The following is a 6,158-nucleotide window of genomic DNA, read 5'->3' as shown; positions in this document are numbered from 1 at the left end:
TCTTTTCTCCAACTTGGAATTCTCTCCAAGTGATTTGACTTAAGTTTGTGTCCAGTTGACACCGAGGGTAATTGTAACAAGGAGACAAGAATTTCAAATATCACTGATTCAGCTCCATACGAAGGATCCTAAGGTAGTTTGGCTGGATTGGAGTTTCAAATATAGCTGACTAATTAATCTTGATTTGTAGGTTTGTAAGGAATTTCCGAGCTCTTTATTAATTATTTGTAGCCATTTGAATAGTTTAGCTTTCGTTTGGAGTCCAACCAAATACATCTTTCACAAATTTTAAGCATTTACTCGAATAGGCAATCTAAATTAAATGAAAAAAAAAAAAGAAAATCAACAAACAAAAAGCCTCAGAGAAATAAAAACTGAAACATAAGAGCATGGGATTCCATCAAACAAAAAGAAGAATAATCATGTGGTATTCGATAAATGCAAATGTCGAAATCAGCATCTGTTCCACAAGCTCATTCTGGGCTCATTAATATCTTTACAGTCTGCATCGACGTCAATAGAGTCCCACCATCTAAAGGAACAATTCTTTTTCTTTTTAAACATCAACCTTTTGTAAAGATGACAATGTATTTACAAGAATTCCCTGCTCAGGGATGTCGAAACATAGATCCATCTTATTACAAGCGAAAAAAGGTAAAAATATGGTGAGTTATACCATTGTCTATCCTACCGACAAGTAAGATTTTATATACATCAAAAACAGAAATGATGTTATTCATCTTTGCTTGGCAAGAAAAAAAAAAAGAAATCATGTTCTTCACAATCTTAAGTATCTTCTCAGCCCAATGGCATTCCAATTGTGGCTGGTTCATCTATTTCATAACAACTCCATGGCTCCTATAACTGCCCACCATTCAGCTTCAATGTTGCTTCTTGCCCTGCATTGGTATTGTGAAGCAAATATAACCTTGCCACTTTGAAACTCAATTACTATCAGACCTATGGTAACATAATCTGTAAGTGGCTCATTGGACCCGTCCACATCTAAAAATTCATAAGCAATTTGCATCATATATATAAGCAATTGTATACATTAAAATTCATATAAAATTAAAATTTTAAGTTTCTTTTTCAATTTTTTAAGTAAGTAGGCAAAAATAGATTTGATCAAGTCTATGGCCCGGCTTGGGCCAAGGCTTGACTCACGGGCTAGCCCAACCCACGGCACAGCACAAGCCAGCACGGGCTTGGGCCATGGGCCATGCTGGGCCGACCCACAAACTTTTCACTGGGAAGGGCAGCATGGTCCGTGATGGCCTGCGGGCCAGCACAATACAACCCGTACTTTGTGCAAACTGCCAATGGACCTTATCGTATCAGACCAGCATGATCCACTTTACACCTCTAGCGGTAAAGGCCCACTCTAGGACCATCAGAATTTTTTGTCAATGCTCGTGGATGCCCCAACTCTCCTCTCCATCCCAGTTTAGCAATGGATCGAATTAATTCGGGCCGTGGGTACGAATTTGGACCACTGGCACAACGGCACACGGGTCGTGTGGGCTGTGCTGGACATGGGGTTCCAGTATAATTTGGTAGCCTAACGTTATGTTTTTTAATAACACTGTCCACTTTGTGGTCCACCTAATCTTATATTAACCTTTTGATGTAGTCTTGCAAATGTAGATCCAATTGATGTTGCCAAAAGTATCACATGATTGAACCCTGAAACCATATTAGACAGACAAGTTTTGTCATCCTGAATTGGTCAATAATTAATAACCATCTATGCTTTTTGTTTTTTTTTTAATTGTAAAAAAATGTTTATACATTTTACATGTTGCATGGTCTTATTGTTGTGCCATTTCTAACTTTATTGGTATTTTAAAATTTAAGGGCTCTCTCTTATATCCATTCTTTAACAAGTACGAATAAATTGAGTTATTTATCGCAAAGAATGAGGTAGCACACAATTAGTTGAATTTTTAATTGAAAATTATATTTAACTTTTTCCTTCATTTTTAATCTCCCGATTATTCAATAAAGAATTATTCAAAATTGTTTCCTTGCCTTCCGCCCTTTGTGCTAGTATTTGTTAAAACTATTATTATAATACTTTCTGTAGGAAGACTCTAATAAGAAGTTATTAATAAAGTAATAACTTGGGTAAAGCTTTTCTATGCTACGTGTTTGTTAGAAAGCACAAAGGCTAATAAAAAGCTTCTCTTCGATTTGTGAGCACCCACGATTGCCACATATCAATAAATTTTGTTTCAGGAGCACCCTAAACCTTTGCCATTGTAGCAGTTGGAGTATATAGCATTTGGAAGAAACGAAAAAATAAAAATAGAAAAAAGAATGTATGCCTACGCAACCTTGTTTTAATATATAAATATAAATTTAAGATTTAATGGGATGACGGAATATGTTACAAACAAACTGTTAGAGAGAGAGATATCATTGGTAAAAGCAATAATGGCCTTTATTAGAAACAATTAAGACTTAAAAGGGTTTTATTTGAGTGTGGATGGATTTGGTTAGTGAAAGATTGGAGAGTTTTCTTTTTATTTTGACTTCTTATATTTTTTATGATTTAATTTAAAAACAACTAATCACATGTGTGATAAATAAGAGGAGATCTGTAGGAGCTCTGAGGCTAGAGTAGCCCTCCTCTCACCTACTATATAGATAGTAGGGGTGGATAGGAATCAAGCTTTTCATGAACTATTCAAGCTTGACTCACGAAAATGTTGTTTTAGATTGGTTTAAACCGAGCTTCAAACTAAGCTCGAGCCCAATAAGTAGGCTCATTTGCTATTTGAACTGAGTTCAAGCCTAATGAAGCTAAGCTCATGAGGTTCACAAACCTAATCGAGCTTATAAATATTGTACATAATATTTTTAATTTTTTTATATGTATAGTAACAAAATATTTTTTCTAAGTATAATTTTTTATTTTTTACATGTATAATTCTTATTTTTTATATGAAGCTTGGCTCACTATTGAGCTCGAGTCAAACTGAGTTTGAACATATGAGCTTTTGAGTCGATCTGAATTCAAACTCATGTCTCTAGCTCGAATTGTGTTTGAACTGATGTTTTTCTACCGAGTCAAACTTGAAAAGACAAATATTCAGCTTGGCTTGGCTCGAAACGAGTTTGGGCTGATATTTTTCTACCGAGTCAAGCTTCATAGATAAATATCCAGTTCGGCTCGGCTTGGCTTGTATCCACCCCTACCAGATAGACAAAAAGACTGGTAGATAGATGGAAAGAAAGATAGAAACAATTGTACAAAAGGAAGAATCCTAACGTCATAGGACTCTATCACTCCACACATGACACACCTAATACCTTTCTCCCCCATTCTATCACATTACAACAAAACAAAAAATGATTGTAAACCCTACCTCAAAACCCTTCCGTTGTTCTCTTTGACGAATTCACCAATGGTGCGTAGGGGTGGCAATGGGGCGGGTTGGGGTCAATTCGGTTTGGGTTGAACTTTAACCCAACCCATCTAACCCATCAACCCACTAATGACCCAGTAAGATGGAATTAAATGGGTTGGGTTCAACCCAAACCCACCTTTACCCAACCCAACCCATTTAGATAAAATAATGAAAATTACACAAAAATAGTAGAAATTGTAGGAAATAAAATAGAAATTAAACAAAAACAAAAAAAAATGCATAAAATTAATAGAAATTATATAAAAAATATTAAAAAACAAAAAATTTGCAACTTTCATTTTATCCTTTCTATACATGTGAAAAAGTAGTGTTACTGTAAAAATTACAATAGTGAAATTGGATAATACAAACTATTTTGGATTGTCCCAACTTGTTAGGAAGTAGAAGCAAGACATGTGATAGAAATGACATATCATTTTGCAACTGGTTCTTACTGTGAAAAAACAGAAATTTCATTTTCTTCATATTTCTTTTTAAGCAAGTGGTTCCGACCCACCCTACAGCATCCAATGTTTGTGATATTAAACCCCAAAATTTAAACACAGAAATCATTAGTCGCTGAATCACTGGATTTAAACACGGCCTATTTCTCTGTGGAGTAAATAGGCTAAACACACACACACACACCCCCTCCCCACCCCCACCCATTCTCATGCCAATGCTGGATGAATCAGATGATCATGACCATCATCAATCAATTACATGGGACTTATCTAAATCTAATGGCACTGATCATTGCTCCAGGTTCATATTTGTAGGGGCAGTGCTCATAAATAGTCTCCATGTGGATTTGCCTTAACCAACCATATATGCATGAAACAAGAGAAAGATTAAGAATTTTTGTGCATGAGATTCTGTACCATAGGCTTAAGGATTCTTCAACATATCTTCAAAAATCCCATAGGCATTTATGTATGTGAATTTCATGCTATCTAGATTGTTATTGAAATCATCAAAACCCAGGAGTTGATCTGCAGTCCATGAGTGTGATTAATTATTTGCATTTACCTGCTATCTGAACACAGAACACTAAGTTTTAGTATCTCTCAAGCTGAGTGCAGAAGCAGGATTTGGCTTAGGATACAAAATTGTAGACCGGGCCTTGATCAGAGGGATACTAGACATGCATAAGGTTCCAAAAGCTCAGGAGTTGCGGTGCACAGTGCATCCATTTAAGTTATAGCCAATTCAAATTCCAATCCAACCCAAAGGGTGGGCTTTGTGCCACTAGGACCATGGTTTACACATAGCCACAACCGTGGTTTACAAAAACAGTCACACGAAGATTGCAACGCCAATAATTGATCAAGAGAGAGACAAAGACCGACCAAGAGAGATTGTAAATGCCAACAAATTGCAACTCCATTCCCAAATAGAAAAAGCTACATACCCATATAGAAAACTGTGTAGTAAGATAATGCATGATACAACTCTAACACCCAAAAAAAAAACTAGGTCTAGCTAAATTCATTTGCTGCTACATTCTACTCCCTGAGATTCTATTTTAAGAGTGTTGGAGAGAGCAAAATCCCAATTCATTCAAGAATTCAAGAATTACAACAATCCTCATAGAGCACTTCCAAGCCCTTTTACCTAACAACAGATTTGGAATGGATCCCGAAATCTGTAAGAACCCAGAACAGTTTATACCTAAACGGTTCATGATAGGTCTATCTGATTCCAATGGTTAATATTTTGAATTTAATGCAAGTTGCAGTAGAAGTCCAAGTTTCAATCGATTAGGTAATCTGGATTCACCAGTAGCAGACAAGGTTAAAGACAGAGAGTTTGAGTACATGAAGTACCTGAGATGACAGCCTGAATCGCAGTAATCTCTTCTAAACCCTAGGAGTCTGTTCTTCCCTCTCTTCGTTCTCCGGCAGCCTGAATGCCGCATTGATTAAACCCTAGAGTTTGTTCTTCCCTCTTCGTTCTCCAACAGCCTAATCGCCTAGACCTTGAGTTCGTTCTTTCCTCTTCCCATTCTCCACTTCTCCGTATTGACCATTGATCTCTGCTCCTTTGTCTCCACGATGGATTCGATGGTTAACCATTATCCAAACCACCCAATCCATTAAAGTCCAAGTTTATTGGGTTAACCAACCCACAACAACCCAGAACTAAATAAATGGGTTCAACCTATTAACAATTGGGTGGGTTGGACGGATTCAGTGGGTTGGGTCAAAAATTGCCACCCTAGTGGGGTGCAACCACATCTCAAACCTGATCCCTCCATAAAGCTGAATCATGAAGAAGCAATAAGCCCAGTCATTGATCAAAGTGTCCTGTGTGTAATGTGCTTAACCAGCAGCTGACTGGCCTGATTCATTCACATTGAACGCTCATAGTTTCCAAAATGAGGGCACTCATTGACTCGCCACTCGAAACTCAACACCTAATTTCAATCGTTGAGTAGTCTTCTTAACAGATTAAACATTAAGGTCCCCTTCAGGTAAGTGCAATTACGTGAGTAAGTTTTATTGGGAAACACCTACTCAGGTAAGTGCATTACCTATATTCTTTTATTTCTCAGGTAAATATTGCAATGACCATTCTAGCCATAAAAATCTATTATTAAAATGAGCATTTTTGTCCCATTCAGGTGTTGGCAACTTTTGCTCTATGTGAAAAAGTTATTTACCCACCTAGGAGATGGGTATTACTTTTCCGGGTAAATGATTCCTAAGAAAATAAACTATCCCTGATCCCCACATAAAGCTGAAA

General features: G+C 36.8%; 1 long non-coding RNA gene across 1 annotated transcript; it reads right to left on the bottom strand.

The window, feature by feature from the left end:
- Window positions 1-533: 533 nt before the first annotated feature.
- Window positions 534-5,721, bottom strand: LOC148869703 (uncharacterized). The gene is made up of 2 exons (XR_016108243.1): window positions 5,240-5,721; window positions 534-899 (listed from the first exon to the last, which is right to left on the bottom strand). It is a non-coding gene; the product is annotated as an uncharacterized LOC148869703 (long non-coding RNA).
- Window positions 5,722-6,158: the final 437 nt, after the last annotated feature.

The sequence above is a fragment of the Nelumbo lutea genome, chromosome 2 (assembly GCF_056320005.1).
Source record: "Nelumbo lutea isolate HS-2025 chromosome 2, American lotus-T2T, whole genome shotgun sequence".
NCBI classification, from domain to species: domain Eukaryota; kingdom Viridiplantae; phylum Streptophyta; class Magnoliopsida; order Proteales; family Nelumbonaceae; genus Nelumbo; species Nelumbo lutea.
This window is presented reverse-complemented; position numbering and strand designations above follow the sequence as displayed.